The 24,272-nt window shown below is 41.8% G+C and overlaps 1 protein-coding gene and 1 non-coding gene across 2 annotated transcripts in view; both read left to right on the top strand.

Annotated features, from left to right (window-relative positions):
- Positions 1–24,272, top strand: part of Clybl (citramalyl-CoA lyase) — a 246,235-nt gene that overhangs the window by 40,680 nt on the left and 181,283 nt on the right. The gene's annotated exons all lie outside the window — the stretch shown is intronic.
- LOC141413234 (small nucleolar RNA SNORA40) lies at positions 19,627–19,754 on the top strand. Its single transcript, XR_012438034.1, has one exon. It is a non-coding gene; the product is annotated as a small nucleolar RNA SNORA40 (small nucleolar RNA).

Raw genomic sequence — 24,272 nt, 5'->3', positions numbered from 1 at the left:
CATGCTCCTTTATTCCCTTTAGTTCCTGATGAAGAGTTATGTACTCTAGGAGCTCAGGATGGAGCAGTGCATGTTGCTGAAGGACAGGAGGAGGCCTGGGTGAGGCCATAGGTCAGAAGGTATGTGCAGTTGACCAAGTTACACCCCCATGAGGCTTGAGGAGAAGGGCATCTTCCTGCTGGTCATGGAGGCTGATGGGGGTCTCACAGGCCATAGATATAAGGAGCTCTTTGCAAAGGTGAGCTCATGCCAGATCTGGCTGCTAGTCTCCCAGTAGACTTGGCTGAGCACCTTCTCTGTGCTGGGCACTTTTCTAGGCCCAGGAGTACTGCAGTGAGCAAGGCAGGCAGTGTCCTTTTGGCTGTGTGGGCCATCTGCACATGCTAGCCTTTCGGTCCATCAGGCATGCGTGCTGGTGCCAAGCTGCACCACAGATTCTGAAATGCACATGGAGCCTCAGATCCACTGAGCTGTCACCTAGGTAGAGCCAGGTATCCATTGTTTGAAAGGCTCACAAGAGAGACTAAAAGGGAGTCCTTAAAAACAATACCCAAACCCAAAGCCTTATGAAGATTTAGAAAGCTCTGGCTCAACATAATTGTAGCTGGGACACAAGCTTGTGTGGATAGCAGTGAGAGGGAACCATGACAGTGTGCATCAAATCAGAATTTATTGTTCCTGGGCTAGAGGTGTAACAACCAGTGCTTAGCATGCATGGGGCCTTGGGTTCTTAGCACACACCCTCCCCCACACACAGACTTGCACATGTACGTGCACACATACATACGTACGTACACACACACACATACACACACACACATACACACACACACACACACACACACACAGGATTTGTTCCCAAAACCTTCTTGGAAAAGCCCCCACCCCCAAACTATAGCTTCCTATAGTATCGAAACCCTTGTGAAATCCAACCATGTCACTCCACAACCACCCAAATACATCTCCACCTTAGGAAGAACTTATTTCAGCACTTGTTTTTCCTGAGGTTTATAAAAACAAAATGTGTGAAGGGAATGTATGCTGAATCTCTTGGGACTAATTAAACAAACAGATTCAGAGAAAGAAAGCAGAGAAGATTTAGGATAGTTACGATGAAAAAAAAGTAATTTTCGGGATAACAGCCATCAATTTTTCCACTTGAGTGTTTTTCCGAAGGGTAGAGGGCAAGAAGCACCGTACATCCTCTCAAAGCTGAGACACATTTCAACATGGAGATATTAGGAGCGAATTTGGTGCCCAAGACAGGTGCCAGATTTTAATTACAGTTGGCATTTCTGAGCATGCTTTTGGCAGAGGTGGCCATCTTGTTAGAAAAGCCATAGATTTTGACACTAGCAGTATGGGTGCCCAGTTAAGAACAAATGAAAATAATTTCCCTCCTATTTCCATCCTGTTGGTTGTGAGAGAAAACTTCAGCGTTAGTATTTAAACAAGATATTCTCTGTTCAGAGAAAATATTTGTTGGTAGGGATTGTCTTGGTGGCTTGGTGTGTGTCAGATTTCAGGGTAATAATTTCTGTTGTAGAGCCTTAAAAAAAAACCCAGTTAAAACAATAAAATAGGATGTTTCATTACAAGCAATGGAGTTGGCATGCACCAGGTTTTCCATTAAGTTCCAGGTCACAGACAAATAAAGAAAGTATGTTAAGGGGAAAAAAATCCTTTTTAAAAATAATTAGGGAGCTGTCTGTTTTGTTCACCAGATGGAAAATCCATAGTTGTGGGTGGTCTGTGTTGGAGAGGGCATCTCACAATTGGCAGGCCTATGCCTTCAACTTTTTAAGTCCTAGGACAAAAATCTCAGCACCATCCACTGTTCAGAAGGCTCTGAATATGTGTTAGCCCCTCCTGGCTCTGCTCGCCTACATTTTACCTGCTTTCTAAAAACAGTCTGTAGGTAAAATCATTATGGAATGCCAAAACTAATAGTTCATTGTTCCTTAGACTCTGAAACAGTGTTGCTGTCAGTCCTGGCTTCTGTACTTCTCTTGTTGTCAATATATTATGATGACAGTTTGATTAGTGGGACTGCCTGTGTTCCTAGTTAGAAGCCCCCGCTCCTTTTATTACATTTATATCTTTCAGAGCAGGTAGGACAGCCAGAAGTACCTAGAGCTTAAGAAATGGTCATAAGATTGTGATTTATTGAAGGATATTGTCCCATCGTAGATGTTTAGGGTCTTTTATAAGCTTGCTTTGATATTCTAGTCAAATTTATTCAGTGAAAAATTTGCTTTCCTCACTGTTAATAATAGTTAATCATCTAGCTTCATTAGTAGTTTTTAAAAATTAGCGGATTTTTTTGTTGGAGGTGGTGGTTTATTTGGTGAGACTGGGGTTTGACTTCAGGGGTTCATGCTTGCAAAACAGGCGTTCTACTGCTTGAGCCACACCTCCAGCTATTTTGCTCTGGTTATTTTGGAGATAGGATCTCTTGAACTGTTTGCCTGATTCAAACTGCGATCCTCCCAATATCAGTCTCCCAACTAGCTAGGATTGAAGATGGGAGCTACCAGTTTCCGGCCAAAAATTAGTGCTTTTAAAAATATATATCCAAAATACCATTTTTTCCAGCTCAATCTTTTGGGTTTTTTTGGTGGTACCAGGGGCTGAACTTAGAGTCTCGTGTTAGCTAGGCAGGCATTCTACCACTTGAGCCACACCACCAGCCCTCCATCTCAATCTTATATGTTATGTAGCTTTATATCTACTAAGTAGATTTTGAAATGTTTTGTTTGAACATGAAGATGTATATATGTTTATATTAATATTTCATTCATAAATTTACTCAGCCTCCCAAATGAAAAATCAAACTGCTAATGTTTAAAGGAGAGTTAAATTAATACAATAATCTAGGATGCTTAAATGTATAAACTTCCAAGCTGAATGAAAAAGTCCTGAGACACAACTCCCTTTTCTCTGACAGCAAAGGTGCTTGGTTTGGATGGACACTCGTGCTGTACAGGCAGAATGAACTGCAGTTACTTACTGGCTCCCTGCACTTGCAGAGGCTGTCCCATTTCTGGGCACTCAGCAGTGGGTTTTAAGAACATCATCCCACTCAAGTTTCCTGTGCTGTACTATTATATTGCAGCCCTTTGTGGTTCCTGCCAGCTCACTTTGAGCATAAGACAATGATGTGTGAGACTAGCTTTAACTAAAGTACTACTGATTGGTACCCATCTTTCATATGATAGTCCAGGTGCAGTCTGTGAAGAATAGAAGTTTCCTTAAATACTGTGTCATGGGATAAAAAAGCTAAACAGCGTACAGTTAAGTAGACTTCAATGGAACGTATCAGTGCCACTGCTTCTTTTGCTAGTCTTACTTATCTGCCAATACAAGGGGACAAAGGGTGCAGAAAATTTGAAACAGTGACCAAGGACTTATATGCTAAGTGTTCTATAATTCCTATGAAAAAGAAGTTTTTGCAAGAAGAGGCAACGAGGGGCAGTGGTACAAGTCTGAGGTGTTCGGCCACTTATACCTTCCCTGCTGAGGGAGGCAAATTCCCACATCTCATTGCCTTCCTCTAAACCTTCACTAGGCCTGACACTGAAGAGTGAACACCTTACATGGTTGTACAGTGTCCTTTACACCTGGACCCCACATTACCTTTCTAGAATCATCTCCATCTCATCCCATACCCCTGACCTTTTCAGACATGTGAAGATTCTTTATGAAAAACCACCCTACTTCTTTCCTGTCTCTTTGCCATGGCAAACACTGATCCTTCTGCCTTTGGGGCCTCCTCCTATTTTCTGTTTGGTAACGTGCTAATCTGACATCCTACGTCTGTGATTTTTCTAGCAGTCAACTGCTCTCACCCTGGCTAGCAGACAGCTGCTTTATATCCCCTGCATTCTGCTTCATTGCTGTATGATCATTGATCTTTGTGTCCTGTGCTGTCCCACATTAAATTGAACTTTCTAGCCAGGCATGGTGGTACGTGCCTGTAATCCCAGCACTCAGGAAGCTGAGGAAGGAGGATCAAGAGTTCAAGGCCAGCCTGGACTACAGAGGGAATCCCTGTCTCACAAAACCAAAATAATAAAGTAAGTTATACTTCCTAGAGCATGGAGCTACTTCTTGTACTTGTTTGAGAGCCCAGTACCTGTCCCAGTACAGAGCACGTGACAAAAATTGAATTTTCAATGAAATGGAATTCTGGCTGTGGCTTTCAGCCCATTAAGGCCCTTGGTTAAAGAATCACTTGGCACATCTGGCCGTGTTGGATGAAGGCCTTTATTTGAAGGCTATGGGTACACTCCCAGAGCCAGGGGGTAGCAGCTCTGCACATTGATATCCACACCACTCCTCCATTGTGTCTCAGCTCAGCCACCAGAGCCCTGTACTGCCAGTGTATTAGACCCTTATTCTCTCTGGATGCAAACTCCAGGGAGAGAGGAGGACACTCTCTAATGGGGTCCATCCTTTGGCTTTGGGAGAGCCATACACCTTGATAATGTAACAGCAGACTGTAAGCTGTGGGTAGGATGAGGCCGTTCCTTAGGAGGCCAGTTAGTAACAATAAATGTTCAACATGGGACTGAACCTCTGGGCTAGCACTGAAGCACCCCTGCTAGCCTGACTGGTGTGATGTGCTGAGGGTCCTATGTAGGAAACGAAGTCCTTTTATTAAATTGCAGGCATCATCCCAGTGAGGCAGGGACCACAGCCCTGTCAGCCAGCATCAATTTGCCAGAGACCTGCAGATGTGGGGTACAGAGTAGACATGAGCAGATGAGGCTGGGAAGGGTTATGACCATTCTAGAACACTCTCACCTTCATATGTATGATGAGGTCACTCAGTGGCCTCCACTGGAGAACAGGCCAGCTCTGGCTGGGTCCCGAAGGTGACAAGAACCTTGAAGCACCCTGTATAAACCAGTCACATCAAAATGATGGACACACGAGTAACACATGACCACAGTACTCCCAAGTGGGCTTTGTACATGCTTGGCAGGAGGTGTGTGGCCCTGGAGGAGTTGGTGCTCAGGCCTTCCCTATCATGGGCCATGGAAGGACCTGCTCCGTCCTTTAGGGGCACAATGTCCTGCTCGCCCTGACATTCCATCAGCCAGGACACTGTCACAGGAATGCACCCAGGCTCAGGAGAGATGTATTCCTCAGTTGGGCATCTATGGGGCTCTCCCTGAGTCTATCCTTAGGAGCAGACCATGTCCACCGTCTATATGCACTTCAGACTCAAGGGGTAGCAGAGGAGTGTGTGGGGCTGGGGAGCGAGGCAGGGAGCTTGGCTCTTCTGGTTGCACATCACACCCCAGGACCCATGTGGACCTGACAAAGAGGGCCTGCTGGACCTGCACCAAGTGTTATGGGGGTGGCAAGGGAGGCGGGGGGAGGGAGGGCTGTCCAACCCAAACCTTCTGCGCCTGAAGCACCTCTCCCACTATATTCTGCTTCAAGGCCCTGTAGTCTTGCTCATTGTCAAGGTGTCCAAAGGAATCATGGGAACTCTCTATTACTTGACTTCCGTGTGCAAGGCAGTGGGTAGAAATGAGTGGGCAGAACGCATGGGTTCCCTCAGAGCCAGTAGTGAACTTGGGGGAGGGGTGGGCAGTACTGTTTTTACATATGAAGGTGGGGCTCACAGAATGAAGACAGGACAGTGGCCTCTAGTGGCTGGGACAGAGCTGTAGGTCAGTGGCCTCTGAGTCTCCCAGCCCGTGGTAAACCATGGAAGCTGGGTAGCCAGAGAGGCAATACTAGGAGTTGTGCGTGGCAGAGCTGGTGGTGGTGTTCTTGCATCCCAGTAATTGACACATTGGTGAGCTGGGCTACTGTGGAGCTTGCAACCAAAGTATTTGTAGCAGGAAATTGTTTGCCTTGCTTCTGGGGGTCTGTTGTCATTTGGTGACATAGCCTTCCCTGGATGCCCATGAGTCAGATGGATTGAGGGATGGCAAAAACAAACACCACTTTGCTACCTCACACTTTACTCTTTTTTTTTTTTTATTTTTTTATTATTCATATGTGCATACAATGCTTGGGTCATTTCTCTCCCCTGCCCCCACCCCCTCCCTTACTACCCACGCCACCCCCTCCCTCTTCCCCCGACCCCCTTGATACCCGGCAGAAACTATTTTGCCTTTATCTCTAATTTTGTAGAAGAGAAAGTATAAGCAATAATAGGAAGGAACAAGGGTTTTTGCTAGTTGAGATAAGGATAGCTATACAGGGAGTTGACTCACATTAATTTCCTGTGCATGTGTGTTACCTTCTAGGTTAATTCTTTTTGATCTAACCTTTTCTCTAGTTCCTGGTCCCCTTCTCCCATTGGCCTCAGTTGCTTTTAAGGTATCTGCTTTAGTTTCTCTGCATTAAGGGCAACAAATGCTAGCCAAATTTTTAGGTGTCTTACCTATCCTCACCCCTCCCTTGTGTGCTCTCGCTTTTATCATGTGCTCAAAGTCCAGTCCCCTTGTTGTGTTTGCCCTTGATCTAATGTCCACATATGAGGGAGAACATATGATTTTTGGTCTTTTGGGCCAGGCTAACCTCACTCAGAATGATGTTCTCCAATTCCATCCATTTACCAGCGAATGATAACATTTCGTTCTTCTTCATGGCTGCATAAAATTCCACTGTGTATAGATACCACATTTTCTTAATCCATTCGTCAGTGGTGGGGCATCTTGGCTGTTTCCATAACTTGGCTATTGTGAATAGTGCTGCAATAAACATGGGTGTGCAGGTGCCTCTGGAGTAACCTGCCTCACACTTTACTCTTAACATGGCAAATACCCAAGGAGTCTATTTATGAGTGAGCAAGTGCCCAGTCATAGAGCTAATTATTTTCCTCCAGAAAGGTTAATATGCTGACCCCAAAGAATGGGCAGGTGTGAGCAGCAGGGTTCATCGAATTGAGTCCTTAAGGTGTGGTAAAAACAATTCCTTAGATATACATAGCCCCTTTGAGGCTTATGCTGTGGCTCCCAGGCAGCTTCGGTAGTTGGGGACCTGTGATACCACATGCTGCTTTTGCTAAACCATCCCACTTTGGGATCATCCCTCTTTCTGCTCTGTTTTCCTAGGCTTTTTGGTTTTTTAGTTTATTTTGTAATTGGGCAGAAAAGCTACAATTACTGGGTAGAAGGATTGGGAATGCTGGAGTGAGCAGGAATGGGGTGGGAACATGGGGATAGGGAGCCACAGACTATAGCATGGAGTGTTCATAGGTACAAACACTAGGATGCAGTTATGAGATGGGCACTAGATGGCACTCATACACTGGTGTTCGGACCAGTCCATGACACTTTCCACTGTGGGCTTCTGTAAAATCTCACAAGAGACTAGCCAAAGCTTTGTATCTGTCATCTCTCCATCCATTCATCCTTTTAACCTCTCTTGATCTACAGATAGGTAGATAGGCAGAAAGATGTCTCTTTCTAGTTCATTTCACTCTCTCAATATTTAGTGATCTTAAAAACCTGGCAAAAATACCTTCAAAGGCTTGAACACCTTGTTAGCTGCATTGCTGTATTTTCACTATTGCTCCTAAGCAGATGAAAGTAAATCCATTTTATAGTAGGTAATAGAGGGAAACTTGTTTCTCTTCTAGTCATTTTGAGGGTATGTTTAATAAAGTGAATGGAAATTGAGGGTGAGTGAGTTATTAGAAAAGAAAAAAGATGTTTAAAAAACACTTCCATTCAAAATTATGGGTTGGTGATATACTTAATGTGTTGTTTTATCAGATCATTTTGTATTATTGGAGAATTTTCAGCAAGCTGAGATTCAAATGCAAAATGTCTTGTTGCACATCCCTGGGGCTAGGAGGGAGACAGGACAGGAACTCTCAGGTGATGTTACTATCTCAATAAGATGCATGTGCTGTAAAAGCAAAACTCCCATCTTAAACCCTCATCTGTTCTGATGTTTCAGAGACATAAAAAGTAATTTCTACGTGTCACCTAAAATGGATTCTGTTCCTGCCTGGTTCAATCTTCTCTTAGCTACGTGGACATCTTGGGGAGCTGCTGGGTGGGGGGAGTGCATGCAGACATGATTGTCTGTGCACTTCTTAGCTGAGCTAACAGTGCTCTGAGCCCCACTGTTAAGGTTAACCTGTACACTGCAGAAGGACAACAGATGGAAATTCTGGTCTGCAGCCACTGCAGAAAAATAAAAACATGTTCCAAAGGGAAAAGGATCTTGTATTTCTGTGCTTGAACCTTTGATCTGCATTCACATCTGAAGGGAGGGCTAAACCTTTTGGTGGAGACACATGGCTTTGCATCTGTGAAAACACAGCTGTAAAGAGCAAAACAAAACTTGTGGAAAATACAGTGCTTTTGCTGTGTCAGACCCATTGCTAATGCTCATATTCTATACAAATATTGTCTTTTGATAGCGCTTTCAAATATTCTTCATTTTCCACATAGTTGCTTCGTAATGTTATTCTTTTAAATTCAGATTTTGGGATTTTTTTTTTTTGATTAAGGCATATATGTCTCTTTCATCTTTTATCATCTTTTAAAAAGGAAGTAAAATAAATGAGTGGTAGTCAGATCTCAATAACATTATCTAAATTCTGACCTAATTGGTGACAGGGAAACAGAAAAATTAAACTCCTTAAAAAAAGATTACGGTGAAGTTCTAATTTCATCCTTGAGCCTAATTTTTTTTAAAGGAAGTACTGCATGCACTTTGTCTTGCAAGTTGCAGTCAAGGAAGGGCCTTTGAAGCCCTAAACTTAGCTGCTTTGTTTTGAGCAATTAAGATTTGTTATTGAGAGAATTGAGCAGCCCAGCTTTCATTCATCTGTAAATAGTGGTCTTAGCAGTTTCCCATCCCGCTTCCTGGAACTGAAGCCAAGTTTATTGTTCTGAGGGTCTTTCTCCAGTCTCCGTTTTCCCCCCCAACTCCAGGCAGAATCCATGTCTGCCCACCTCCTTCCCTGCCCTCCAGTTTCCTACTGTTGAATTGGCCTTCTCTATCCCTTGGTGCTGTCCCCACCTTCAGCTCCCCAGTGCAGAAATGGGGCACAGGGATGTGCCACAGCCAAAAGCTGAGGATGTACTTGAATCAGGAGGCTGTCTCCTCCCTCTGCAGAGGGATGGATCACGTCGTTCTGAAGAATCGATGCCAGGGGACAGTCATCATGCAGTCATCCTCCCTACCCTCTTCTTCCAACACCAACAGCTTCATCAGCAGGCTTGCTCAGAAGATGAAAAGTATGGTGTCTCTTTAAGAGAAAATTTTATATTCTCAATACTGTTAACCATCTCAGTGTTCCTTATGCTGATGGAAAGAGCATGAGCTAGATAACAAACCCTCCCAGGCACCCTGAAAGGTTCCTCTTTTGAAGTGCTGGAAGAAGGGAAAGAAAACAAGGGTGGAGACCCAAGCCACTGAGGAATGCTGACTTGACGACTTTCCCCCGGCCGGCCTCCCCTTTCCTTGCTGGTCCTCTCTGCCTTTCAACTCTGCCCTTTGAAACTTCAGGGTTGGGTGGCCAGGCCTTGCAGTCAGGCCCTGGCTCAGGGACAGGACTCTCTGGGATGGCAGTGTATGGGGGTGGAGGTTGAGGAGGAAGAGGAGGGTGGAAGGAAGGCATTATGAAGAGCTTGTCTTCTAAAGGGTTTCAGCTGAAGATCTGACCCATCTTTTTGAAAGAAAAAAACCAACACCTCCCTTTACCCCCCCCACCAGAAAAACCCCACAACATAACCCTCCTCCAACCTCAGAGCCTCCTTCACAGTTGCATTTTGTTCCTGGGACTGTTGGTGTCACCAGAACCTCTTTTTTTGCAATTTGAGACTATCGCAAAGGACTTTGTAAAGCCTATGAATTTTTCAGGCAAAACAGATCAAGCCCGACTTTGATGCGGCTATTCTCTAATTTAGTATTCAAAGGTAAAGAATCCTTTCCCCTTCTCCTTACTTTTTACATAATTCAAAGATCCCAACCCCCTCCAAATGGCAAATAACTGGTTGCTTAGTATTTTTTGAAGTAAAAGATCTAACTTTTGCTATCACATCTATTTTTATGCTCTTTCCTAAATTCAACCAATGTTTACCTTTTGCTGATATTTAGTTGCATGACAGATGGGATTGCAGACAGTATTTTCCTCCTTGAATTCATTCCACTAAGCTTAAATGTATATATTTCTCGTCTGAACAAACTGATAGTGCAATTAAAAATAAAAGTGTTGAGAATCATGGATTACCCTAACTGGCCCAGGACTCTCCATTTGAATGTTCTAAAGTTCAGTGGACTTTCACAGGTTTCCATCTGCTGTGTTTAATCGCAAATTGTGACCTTCCAAGCCCCTTCAGGGCCTTTTGTGTTCTTATCTGCGCATTTCAATACTGGCTGGGGAAGTGCCTTGCTTTCACTACATATGCAAAAGACCTGGCTGGAATTTTTTGACACCCCCTGTTCGTTTGTTGGTGGTGTCCTGTTTTCCATTGTTTGGTTGTTGATGTTGGCAAAAGCCATTTATTTAACCATGCCAGGGATAGTGTGCCTTGTTCTTTATTGGCATGCAATGAGGAAGCATCCGGAGGAGTTTAAAAATTAATGCATACCATTGAAACGTTTGCATACAAAGAAAATTTTATTTTCCCTCTAAAGGTAGGTAATATTTTAAAGGTAATAATCACCACAAGCCAATTAAAACTACGAGCATTCTATCAAAACCTGTTTGGTGGCATAAATAATTGATATCTGTACATAAAGCAGTGGCTGTCTGGGCAGGGCCTGCTGCACGGGCCTGCAAAGCCACAGCGGCTGGGGTTCAGACTGTTCTGTCACCTGGGTTTTAGAACCTTGATAATAAGGCCACACACAATCATTTTTTTAAAAAAGAGTCTCTTTGGCCTACAGAGAGAGGGAGGAGATAGTGACATTATTTGCGGGTGTCGGAGAAAAAGCAGCAAATCCCAGGCTCCTGTGAGCTGGGTGCAAGTGGAATGAATCGTCCCGCTTTTGAAAATGACGTGATTAAAAAGGACGTCTGAGAACAAACTTAAGAAGTTGTTATGGCAACTGAAATACTTGGATCGAAATGTGTGTACCTAAACATGAAAGATTGTAGGAAGCCCAAGAAACAAGGCGGGCATTGTGTTTGGGAAGGGCGATTGAACAGGGTAGGCAAATATTATTTCTCCGGCGGTCATCCTTCAGGGTAACTGCCTCGGTTTCCACTGTTCAAAACGCGTGGTGATTGATGCTTTCAGGGACGGTGTCGCCCTGAGTCCCCAGGCCTTGCACCGGCGTTTGCTCATTGGTCCTTTGACCTGGGGCGCGCCGGAGCTTCGCATTGTGTGCCACGCGGGCCTGCGTTGATGTCGCCTCCGCACTTACCCTGGGTTTATTCTCCTGTGTTCTGTTACTGTGCTCCTTTGTGAAGTCTCTGCTGTCCTCATTCACTGTCGGCCCCGTCCTCACTCTCCGGTGGCCACCTACAAACAGCCACACTCACAAGGGTCCAAATATTTAAATCTCGGTAGAATTCTTGGCGCTCTTCTAAAAGTGCTGTATCTCTTCTGCCTGACTTAATTCTATTTGAATTTATCATGATTAAGAAAAATTTTCCTCACCAGTGCTGGCAAGAATATTAAATAGTTGTTGCTTTAAGTGACAGGCAAGAATATTTTTAAAATAACACATATGTGTAAACGTGTATTATAGTGTATTGCAGTTTGTTGGAAAATCAGTACCTTAAGCCACATTCAGAATGCATCAGACTTTTCCAGTTATTAGATTTCAGATGCATACATTGTATAAAAAATAGTTTTAAAAAAAATGTTATTGCAGATTCCTTGTAATATATTTTAGGGTTTTTTTTTAAACTTTAAATGAAATGATAGTTGCATCTCAATTATAATAATTTTAGTAGGCCATCTTATAAGTTTACTATTTTTTTTTCAGGTTTTTAAAATAACCTTTATTAAGTTAACATGTGCATTACAGGAAACAAACACATGAAGCAAAGAACAAAATCATCCATAGCCACAAGTTTACTATTTTAATTGGAAAAAATTTGCAAAACATTCATTTACACCAAAAAATTGAAATGAAGTAATTTCTTTAATGATATTGTTGTGTGTTGATTACGCCTCCTTCATTTTAAGTATGACACTTTACTTTCAATAACCTTAAGTCTTAAAGTTAGGCAAAGCAAAAGTGAAAAAGAAAATTTTCTGAGAAAAAATTTTCTGAAAATTGTATTTCCTCTAAGTCATGAACTAGAATTCTTTACTCATACTGAAATTACTCAAATGTTTCTTAGTTGGATGCGAGTGACCAATAAAAATCTTCCTTTCTGTAAAGGATTGCCTTCTTAGATGTTTAAAGATTGAGATCCAAACATTTTTCTATTTTATTACAAAATTAACTGCTGTTAATCTGCCAGGCTAATTATTCATTTAATATATTTTATTAAACCTGTACATCCCTTTTTGCATATGCAGAGGGATGTGATTTCATTTTGATGTAATTCCTTTATTTTGAAAACCCATAAATTGAAGATGGTACAATCAAGATATTTAAAAGAGGTTTCAAGTGCATTAAATGTAAAAAATTGGGGTCTTTGCACACATCTTACAGTAATATTCCTTTTTCTTTCTTCAGCCTTTCCATTTTAAGGAGTTTTTTTCCCTAAGTATAATTTTGATGTTTCCAAATAGATACTACTTTATTTCAGGTGGGTCATTTAATAGTTTGTTGATGTTTTCAAGGTCTCTAAACAAAGTCTGATGTGTTAACAGTCTTATTAACGATGTTAAAATAGAATTAACAGCTTGTGGATGCCTCCGGAGCACAATAGCCTGTCAGCCTCCCCTGCCCCCTTATAAATTGTGCCCCTGCTGTCTTCCCTTTGTTTCAGGCCCAATCAGCAAACTAAACTTTTGTGGAGCGAGAAGGCAGTTCAAGTGTTTCTGCTGCAGCTGAAGGGAGGAGCTAATGTGGAATTTATTGGGAGACCAATCAGTGCTGGGGGAAGAATGACCCCAAATTGGGAAGGACTTTGCTGACCTGTGTGGCTCCCTGACCTTTCTTTGCTGTTTTGTCTCTTTAAAGAGTTTTACTCTGGTTGTCGTTTACTTTATGGTACTGAAAACACCAGAAGTTTCGGATTATTTAAGTTACATCTCAGCGCAGATAAAACTGTGCCAGGTGATTTTTGGAACTTGGTTAGATGTCATTGCTCAGTCATTTTTAAAAAATCTAACACAAACTATTAATAGTTTTCTAGACTTCAGTCAATACTCTTGAACCCAGATAGGCTCCAGTTCTCTTCTAGTGTCTTTCCCTTTCACTGTGGTCACAGGGAGATTCACGTTAGCTACTGACATTAGAACACTGGTTGCGTTTTGTTTAATTTGTGCTTTAAAAACTAAAGTTATGTGTTCTAGTTCTTTAAAACATTGTCTTTATCAAGTAATAATCATATTAAGTTAAAACTGAAGGTTTTTAGGGGGAGAAGCCTTACTTTTTTCATGAGTATTGCTAGTAACAGATTTGACAAATGATCCCATCTTGAAGTACAGATTCACCTGACAAATGGCCGATGCCACTTTTTCCTTTGCCATCATCCGATTTAATAATTTATAAAATATAGCACATTTATAAGCCATTTCCCCATTCTCACTGAACATTATACCAATTTTAGTAAGGGACAATGGGATACTGTTAAGAATTAAGTATTTTTCAGGTTTCATGGGAACTTTGTTGGCTTGTTGTCCCTTGCAGTGTGGTTTGTTGCTTATATTTCCTTTTCAATGGGCCACTGGTTAGGGAATTGAGATCTGAGGTCTGAGGTGGTCACTGGAGGAAAAAAATGTGTCTGGCAGCCTGCAAGGTACTGAACATTTTCTTTAAAGCAACTTTCCATAAAATTACTCAAGTGTGCCCAAATACTGGGAATGAGATGCAGATAGTGCACTGTAGTTTCAAAATATGATTGTCATAGAATATGCTATCAGGAAAACAGGGCAGTGTGAGCTTGAGCCTTCTTGTAGCTCACTTCGTGCTACTTAGGTAAAACCCCAAGGGGAATATTTTCTTGTACTTTATAAAACCTAAAGATTCGCATCCATAGATTGAACAATGTATGAAACTGGAGTAATGGTCTTGTTTGATACAAGCCACATGCTTGGGTATAAATAGAAGCGCTTTCGGGTTAGTAGGTTAGCATCCTTGACTGGGTGCTGCTTGATTAGGGGCATTTTGACTGGCCAAGGAAGAATGTCTCTGTGGCAGTTCTCCCTCAATCGTTACTGCATGTCATTTTTACCGGCAGTATACATTGCTGCTCACCCCCCATCCGTGGCTTAGTGTGTCCTCACATTCCTGTGCTGGGCAACAGAACTGTCTTGTACCCAAGTGTAACTGACCTCTTTTTTAGTGTGCCCACTGAAAGAGCATGCCAGGCCTTGGTATTGGGGATATGCCTAGGGACGTGAGCACCATGCTGCTGGCATCAATGCCAGACGTCAATACTGTGTCCACCTGATAGAAGTGCCTGGTGCATGTCCACATGACTTAGGGACACTAAGAAAGCCAAAAGGATTAGCAACAAACAAAGAAAGCTTGTCACCTTTGTGCAGAAGCCAGCTGGCATCTCTCAGGGACAACCTGAGCGGCTCTATTTTCATAAAGCTGTGCTCAAGAGAGATCCTATTTTACTACCACAAACTCCAGAGCCTGTTGCAAGCTTGGATGTTGAGGGGAAAGGGGGAGAATAGCCTGGAGCTGAGGGTGGAACAGGGAGAGAGAAAACTGCAAATTTAAGCAAAATTTTATAACCAGTACAATTTTTCTCCTTAAATACCATTTATCTGTAAAAATTTATCTGTCTTCCTGACTTATTTCCTGAACTTAAGGGAAAAAGAAAAATTAATGGTTCCCCAAAAGAAAAAGTCATGCTTTAGTGGATGACCTAGGTGGATTATAACTCTTAACCACTGACGTTTACCAAAATAAATCTGTCATAGATGTGAGCTTGATCTGATGTGGCTCTGGGAGCAGTCCTCTTGTATGAGTTCTGCTGTGCTCTTAGGAATCTGAATTAGCTACAGCACCTTTAGGAAAAGAAAGGATACAATTAAAGTTTCTGACAGTGTTATTATTTGCATTGACATTTTAAAATTTACCAAATATAAGAATTATTGTTTTCTCTATTGTAATTCCCTGAAGTAGATGCTTTAAAGCCAGTTGTGAAATGCCACTGTAAAGACAATCCATGTAAGTGTGTTTCTTTAATCACAAGAGAAATTTGGAGAAAGGATGTTTTATTTTTCAGTAGTTGTTCCATAAGAATATTAAATGATGAGCATTATGATAACTAAAAATACATTACCTTCTCATAATACTTCCTAATTGTTAATGTACTTTTATAAATATTATTACATACATTCTTTGAAAGAATTCTCTAGGAAGATATTGTTATCCTGGTTTTGTAGATGAAGAAATGATAAATGCACATTAATCACATTGTGCCAGCTTTGTTTTACCAGAGGATTATGTTTTAGGAAAGATACCTGATAAGTAAAATCATTAGAAAACACAAATCTGGGCGTGGAGAAATTTCTGTTCCACAAGGTACCTATAAAAGGTGACAAAAATTAGGAATAAAATCATGTGATAATGTGCAATCCTTTTTTTAGTGCATGAACCTTGTTTTGATGGCAGTTTAGTTCTCACATTTGTAAAATACCATAGTATGCTGCATAAGTGTAGCATAACTATAAAGCAGGACAATTTCCCCTTTGTATTTTAAAGACCAAAATTCTAATCACCATGTCAGCAGAACAATGTTGTCCAATTAAATTGTGTGACTCTTACAAAATGAAATCTCAAAATGTCCCAAATGTAATTAATCTCTTTTTAGTGTATATTAATTGTGCAAAGCAGTGGGTTTCATTGTGACATTTTCCTATGTGCTTATAATGTACTTTGATCATATTCATCCTCTCTGGTATCCTTTCTTATCCCATATATTTACTCTTACAAGTAATAATTTTCCCCGTACTTGTTAGAGACTGGGCGCCCAGGCCATTTGCTTGGGGGCAACTCACGACTACCATTCAGAAACAGAACTGTATTACCGGGCACGGGAAATCCCATTAGTCTAAGAATTGTTGTAGCCTCGTCAGACAGGGAAGGAGTTCGTAGTGCTAAGGGTTAAAAATGATTTAACTAGGAAAACTTCTTGTTTAAAGAAAGGAAAGAAAAGAAATACATGTTTGCTGAAAATTATTAAAATTGTCTAGGTGATATTTTTGAATATTTTTCATACTACTTTCATATTATTTACATAAAAATATTTTGGTCAAGGGGATCAGAGGACAGAAGGATTAAAATGAGAAAGGAAATAAAAAATGTTCCTATTTTTAAAAGATCCAAAATCTTATCAATATAGATTTCAGTGGAAAAGAAAATTTTAGGTAAACTTTCACAGAATAACCCTAACAAAAGTCTTCACATATGGTCCCAAAGGTTTAAAAAAATAAACCTGTGGGGAAATAGTCATTTTATGAAAAGAAGTCTATTTAGACATTCACTGGGGCCACTGCTAGAATCCAACTGAGCTTCATTTCTGCCGTTCATGGTGATAGTCAAGTGTACATTTTACATTCTGGGAGTTGAGAGGTGGTGTTATATGTCCATGGTTTTCTTTAAACAACTCTTAACATCAAAATGGCCAAACTGTTGGACGGATGCATGTTAGATAAAACAGATGGGATTCTCAGATCGTGCACCGTTCAGCCGTTTGATGGAATTCGCGCCACCCTGACCAGCGAGCCCAGATGGCGCTTAAATCTGTCACTCTTTAACGACCCTACTGTTTTTTAAAAATATTTTTATATTTGAGCCCATTCAGTTAATCTGAGAGATTAATCATTTCCAAGATGTGTCTGGGGAGGGCTGGGCTGAGAGTTTTACTTGCAGGAGCTGAGTGAGAGGGAAAAGAATGGCACAGGTCTACCTGCCACAAGGGTCCTGGGGAGGGGGTGCCTGGTGGATGTTGGGCTTTGGGACATTCATAGGCAGCAAGACTGAGAACCCCACCTGGGGAATAGTAGTGATGGGGGTTAGGGGATGAAGGGATGGACATTTGGGAAGGGCCTGGGGGGTGGAGATAAATACTGATCCCATCCAGAGAAGATGCTGCCATTGCCAAGCTTTGCTCCCTTGCAAGGGGCCATGTGCTGGCTATGGCTACACCAGGGTGGCTTTGAGCAGCCTGACTGTCACTGCAGTGGGGTGACCCAATGGGTGTGCCACCTGGAGCAGACCCGAAGATGGGGTCCAACAGGGTGACCCTTTCTGAGATGATTTTAAAAAGAACCTGCTTGCATAGATCTCACAAGGCTTTTCCTTGAAGGTTTTGTTTTTGTTTTTCTTCTTTCTTAATTCATTATTTTGAGACAGTCAGACTCCTGAAATGCTTCAGGGATTTGGGGCATGAGATACTGGCAAGGCCTTCTGTCCAAAATCTCTTAACCTTTCTCAGAGTGGCTTGGAATTACTTTCTATTCCTGCAGGAATGGGAAAGAGTGAAATGAATATCTTTTCATTATGCAGATGCAGTTTTTTCCTGAATCTGATGTAGCAGGTGTCCCAATATGCTGCAGAATTTACAACATTAATATGAAAATTTCCAATGCCTGGAAAGACCCACTAGCAATGGACATACCCACATATATTCACAGAGGAAAGAGGCCCCACTGCCTGTAAACATGCTCCTGGTGATATCTGGGTACTCTATGTTAGTTTTTCTGTGAGTCATATAGATGCTGCTTCTACTTGGGGATCTCCTGGAGGGACACTGACGTGACTCATATACATGTGATATGGGTCTGAAAGCCTTGTGCCTTTCCTGAGTGTCTACTCACTGAAGACATGTTGGAATTTCTGCTTTTGAGGGAGTTTCCTCCTAAATAAAATGACCTTCATATAGACCCAAAAGGGAGCAAAGAAGCAAGCTGTATGGGTAGGTTATTCTGGAAGCTTCAGGGTTTGGAAGTCACTGTTCTACTAGAACGCGGTGGGGGCTGACACTTGTAGCTAAAACCCTTCCACATGTTCCATCCCATGGGGATGGACCTTGATCTGTCCTGAGTAGAGGAACATTGTTTCAGCTTCCATGAAACATGCAACAGCCAGGGTTCCACAAATATGTACACAAACAGAGAGTTTATGGAAGGGATTTCAGTGTGGTCCTGCCTAAGGCCTGCTGTGTTTGTATAGCATTCTGTCTTTGTATAGACTATATACTGATGCTGGAAAAGTGGAGTGGCCCCCCGCTAGTGTTTGATGGTAAGCAGTACCAAGATTCTGTGTGTGTACTGGCTTCAGTTTACTGGATAGGTTTTGCATGTTTGCAGAGTAAAATTGAGCACTTTTGTGGTGTAACTCATGGTGCCCACATTAAAACTTATCTTGATGAAGTCATCAATGTATTTGATATTGTCTAAAACACGAATTTCTTTTTGGACTAGATTAAATATTCCTGTAGTCATAATAAAATTCTCTCTTAAATTTTTTACTTGTCAGTTCATTCCACCTGACTTGATATCCTCCCAAAACTAAAATCTTCCTATTATTCCTACTGGCAAATTGTAAATGGTCTGTTTTGGAACAAAAGGATACACACAAACACATATACACACACAATATGCATACATGTATTTGAAGAATTCTGTGGTTATCTGAGAAATAAAGCTTTTGCTTTATTTCATTTTTCATTAATGTTTGCCATGTGTGAAAAGATGAGACGCAAAAATAAAACTTCCTCTTTAATATAATGTCTGTTTGAACAAGATGAATTTGTTTTAGTAGCTAGAAGAGTGAGAAGCTAGAACTGCCTGTGTCTAAACTCCCTCCCTCCCTCCCTGGGCATGAAGATGGCACAGAGACCTTAGCCATGCTCCCACAATGCCTGTTGGTGATGGCCTGACCAGGTCTAAGGTACTGGAGCCATTCCCAGGGATAGGATTAATAGATAAAACCAAACTCAAGGTCATGGAATGGTTGAATCAAGGTGTTAACCCAGATGACAGAAGTCAGGTTCATACCAACCAAGACTTTAGGGCAGAACAAACTGGTCAAGGGGCATCCTCAGCTACTGAACAGAACCACAGGTATTTTTATAGGACCTCAGCTTTGTGATACTGGGAATTGAACCACTGATGGATTCATAATTTAGTGGTGTTATTGGGAGGTGATAGAAACTAGGAGGAGGGGCCTGGTTGGAGGAAGTAAAGGGCATACCTTGTTGCCAGCCCCTTGTACTGTCTTTGCTCCTGTCTACCATGAGTTGAGTAACTTTGCTTTACCACATGGTCCCTGCTATGCTGATCTGCCTCACCACACAGGGGCCAGAAGCAACAGAGTCGAATGACCATGGAAATCTCTGAAACCATGAGACAAAACAAATCCCTCCTTCCTGAAGTTGTTTTCTCGGGTATTTTGTCACAGTGCCAAAAACTGACTAACACAGATGAAAAGATACTATGAATAGCATGTTGGTTCCTTCCTTCCTTCCTTCCTTCCTTCCTTCCTTCCTCCCTCCCCCCCTCCCCCCCCCCACCCCTTTCATGCTGGGGATGGCAAAAATCAGTGTGTTGCACTTGTGTGTGTATTTGTTTAACCTCTGGACAAAAACTTATAGACAGGTACAAAAAATAAATTCTCTTTTGCAACCCAGAACTCATTGTAAAGAATGAATTTTGATACATGTACGAAGGAATCTGGTATAAAAAGAAAAAAAAATTTATCAGTGTATGTATGTTGGAGGGGTACCCAGCCTTGAAAAAGTTGGGTATCCCCAGGATCCCTACTTCTCCAAATAGGAGATGTTGAGTTGGTGGTTGTTTCAAATCATTGTTTCATTTTCTTCACGCCTACAAGATTTCCTGATTTACTGAGAGCCTACCTTCAATTGCATGGATATTGGAATGTTTCTTTTTCATTACTCCAAAAGATCCCTATTTTTAGCTTAATAGCTGTTACAACTGAGACATAAACTGCATCTGCACCCCACACAGTACACATTGTACAAGTAGAGATGGAGATCCTAGAAATGCAAGACAAGTTTGGGTTTAGTCAGTCAGGTTTCTCTATGGGTTTATTTCTACTTGTATTATTTTAGTAAGAAGATTGATAGAAATTTCTGTGTATGAATGGTGCCTAAAAAAGTACTCACAGCCGGGCGCCAGTGGATCATGCCTGTAATTCTAGCTACTCAGGAGGCAAAGATCAGGAGGATGGTGGTTCGAAACCAGTTCCAGCAAATAGTTTGTGAGACCCTATCTTGAAAAACCCTTCACAAAAGAAGGGCTGGTGGAGTGGCTCAAGGTGAAGGCCCTGAGTTCAAGCCCCAGTACTGAAAAAAAAAAAAAAAAAAAGACTCACTATAGGGCTGGGGTTGGAACTCAGTAGTAGAGTGCCTGCCTAGCATATACAAGATTCTGGGTTCCATCCCCACACCACACAAAAAAGTGTTTACCATCCAAATTATCTTATTGGAATTTCCCGTACCAGTTCCTTTTTCCATGAAATATAACTTGCCTGCAATTTCTAGATACCTGCTCTAAAACCAGATATTTATTGGCCTGACTTTAATGGGTTTTAGGAATCTGTGCCCTGTCTGTACCTTTTAACTATTTAAGTAAAATACAAAGGTGTTTTTCACATTTGTGATTTCCTCTACTGCTGACTTTTGGGATTCTGTGATTTGTTTTTAGTCAAAACAACAGTAACAACAAAGACAAACACTGGTTAATTGCAAAATTAACCCATTGCTGACAGCAAACAATGGCTACTTTTTCCCATTCAACAGCACACCTACTCATAGGAGTGTAGTTGGTCCTGCTACCTGGGACTACTAGACCGTGAATGGTTTCAGAATTCACCTGTTCCTGCTCCCCTATTCCATTCTGTAATAGCAGACCAGACCATCAGATCATGTTACTGCCCTGCTTATAATTTTTCCAAAGCTTCACTGGGAGCTGGGAGAATAGCTCAGTGGTAGAGCATTTGACTAGCATGCATGAGGCCCTGTGTTTGATCCCCAACACACACACACACACACACACAGTTCACTTAGAATAAAATCCTCATTTTTGCATGGCCTAGGCCAAGGGTCTGCATTTCTGGTCCCCGTCAGCCTTACCAGCTTAGACTACTCTCCAGTTTGCTCACTCCTGTAAGGCACACTGGTCTCCTATCAGTGCCTCTAACATGTGGCAGCTGCTTCCTGCCTCAGGATCATTGTACCAGCTGTCTGGCTGCCCATTTATTTCTGTAGCTGGCTCTTTTCGTCTTGGAGCCCTAAACCTTCTCTACCATCCTATTTTAGGACTCTTTTTCCTCAACTTCCTACCATGATTCTCTGTTGTAGCATTCTGTGTCTTTCCTTAAGTGTATTATGATGTGTCAATTTTTTGTTCTGTTTTCTCATATGATATTTTCTTCCGCATTGCAACCTAAACTCCCAGAGGCCAAGAACCAGGTCTATTAGAGTATCACTAGCGTCAGCAAGGCACATGTCCAGCACATAGTAGGTGCCCCATAAATATTAAGTGAACAGATGAATGAAACGACTCAGCGTCCTCCATGTGACTGCAAGTGGACTCCCTGTGCCACACTAGCTCTACAGCGCCCACCTCGCTCTGGGCATTGGGAAATTCTTGGGAGGTATTCCCCAAGTACAACAGCTTCACACCTGGTGAAACTCCAGGTGGTACTGTGTGGTCCAAGAAAAAGCCTTTTTTTTCTTTGAGGTATGTGCTTGCTTTAATGTACATTGGGAGGTGGGGAGAGGATGTAATTAGCACTTTAAATCTGGAATTTCGCCAGGTACTGGTGGTTCACATCTGTAGTCCTACTACTCAGGAGGCAGAGATGAGAAGGAAGCCAGCCTGGGCAAATAGTTCATAAAACCCTATCTCAAAAAAACCCTTCACAACAAAGGGCTTGTGGAGTGGTTCAAGGTGTAGGCCCTGAGTTCAAACCTCAGCACTGAAAAAAAAAAAAGTAAATTAATTAAATCTGGAATTTCTTAGAGAATATTGCTAAGACAAGGCTAAAGAATTATGTCCATTTTAAAAAGTGAGTTGGTTTGAGGAAAATAAATAAATAATAGTATGGTAGCATGTTGGATATGGCAGATACTGTGATAAGCAGACAAAGGTGGAAAGTATGAAGTAGCAGGAAGTACAGTAGAAACATAGGTGTTTAACTACCAGGCCAATGAGCTGGAACTGAGCAATGAGGAGCCACTGAAAGTTTTTGTGCAGGAGGGGGATATAATATGATTACATTTTAGGAAGGGCTTGGTAGAGGCAAGGGGAAGACTGAAACAAAAGCTAAAAATAGAAATTTATTGCGAAAGTCGTACTGGGAGGTAACAGGGACACAAATTTGTGGGTGGGAAGGGATGTGTGTGAGATTCCTCTTGGGCCAGGACTTGTGCTCTGCAGCCCCAAAGACACAGTCCCTAGGTCACCTCCTCTCCTTCACTTCTTCCCCTCCTTCACCTTCTAAGGGAAAATGAGCTGCTTCTTGGTGAAGCTGTTTCTTCAGAGGAAGGCACTTGGGGCCTCCTAGGTGACTGTGGAGAGTCATGTGTCTCCTGTCTTTTCAAAGATGCTGTAGTCTCCTTATCAAAGCCCTTCACAAGGAAGAATAAATTCATCATAGGTGACTACTGAGCTCTTTTTCTTTGGGGATATCTTTAGTCTTAATTTGAAACTTTTTTTTTTTTTAGTATATAGTATTTTCACTTAGAATATGGCAGTGCTTTCCTGGCCTCACTGGAAAATTTCAGAAAGTGTTGGCAATAATGGTGCCAATGGGTTTTGATTCTTACTGCACCCTTAAGCTTCTGTGTCCCAGGGGAACCATAAGATCCTAACCAATCAGATCATGGCGAGTCTCACTAAGGGGTATTTAAGCCCCTGCCCCTCTCTCCCTCTCTCTCTTGGCTCTCTCCCTCTCCCACCTGGCAATAAAGAATCTCTTGGCCAGATCACTCCTCTCTACATTGTCACTTTTGGGGCCTACAGAAACCATTTCTAAAACTGCAGGTGTAAATCAGAATTTTCTAAACCCAACAACGCATCTTGCTTACACAAAGACCAGAGTTATACTCTGATAGTCAAGTCACTGTGACTTTCTTCCTTTCACTGCATGACTTGTCATAGAACTCTGAACATCTCGCAGATCACCCAAGTCATATGGACATCTATGAGCTGCACTGTCCTCTCTACTCCAAAAGTCGGACGTAAGCTCTTGGGAAACTCAGAGTCTGTTCCTTTCCTTTACCTGTGATTTTTTTTGTTTGTTAGAAGAATGTATCTGAACAGCCACAATTTCATTGTGAGATTCTTGAGTTGAGAGAATCTCCTTTGCATTTTTCAGGGATATAATCAATATTAGGAAGCAGCAAATATCTGTCCCTCAGTTTTTTCCACTGCTCATTTTATTTCAAAATTTGTGAGGCAAAATTTTATGCTCTTAACTCAAAGTTGCCACATGCAAGATGTTGGCAGGAGATGACTTCAGTGGGATTCACAGCTCTCATTTATTCATGTGGCATATATGTATTGAGCAGGGAGACCAGTCAAGAGGTGGTTGCCAGGAGCTAGATGCACAAACCAAAGTGAGAAGTTGCTAGATGCATTTGGGTATATTTTGAAGCAAAACCAAGGAGATTTCCTGATGGACTGAATGTTTTTCAGTTAGAAATGAAAGAGGAGTCAGGGAAGCCTGTGTAGGTTTATGGCTTGGGTGACTGGAAAAAAGAGTTGCCTTCAACTGAGATGGACTGGGGATAGATGGAAGAAGCTTGGTTTTGTTGGAAGGGCAGTCAAGTGTTTGTCTTTGAACATGTAGATTTGAGACATTTATATTAGAATTCTACATGGGGTTGTCAATAGGCAGTTGAGTATAAGAGTCTGGCATTTGTGAAAAAGGTCAGGACTGGAGACCTGCATGTGGGAGTTGCAAGTAGAGAGATGATATTAAAGCAAGTTTCAATCAAACTGACTTTGGAGCACTCATGAGTCTTTGTGGTTGACTCTGAATTTTCTCTTGTCACACACATTAAGGGTGTAAGAATCATTGCGTTAACAAGATGTATATGTGCATACTTCACATGCATGCACATACTTTGTGTACATTAGGTTAACTGAGAAAAAAATTTTTGTTCCATGCAATTCATCTATTTAAAATATACAGTTCAGTGAATTTAGTATTTTCTTAGTTAT

Source organism: Castor canadensis, chromosome 10 (assembly GCF_047511655.1).
Source record: "Castor canadensis chromosome 10, mCasCan1.hap1v2, whole genome shotgun sequence".
In the NCBI taxonomy this organism is placed as follows: domain Eukaryota; kingdom Metazoa; phylum Chordata; class Mammalia; order Rodentia; family Castoridae; genus Castor; species Castor canadensis.
This window is presented reverse-complemented; position numbering and strand designations above follow the sequence as displayed.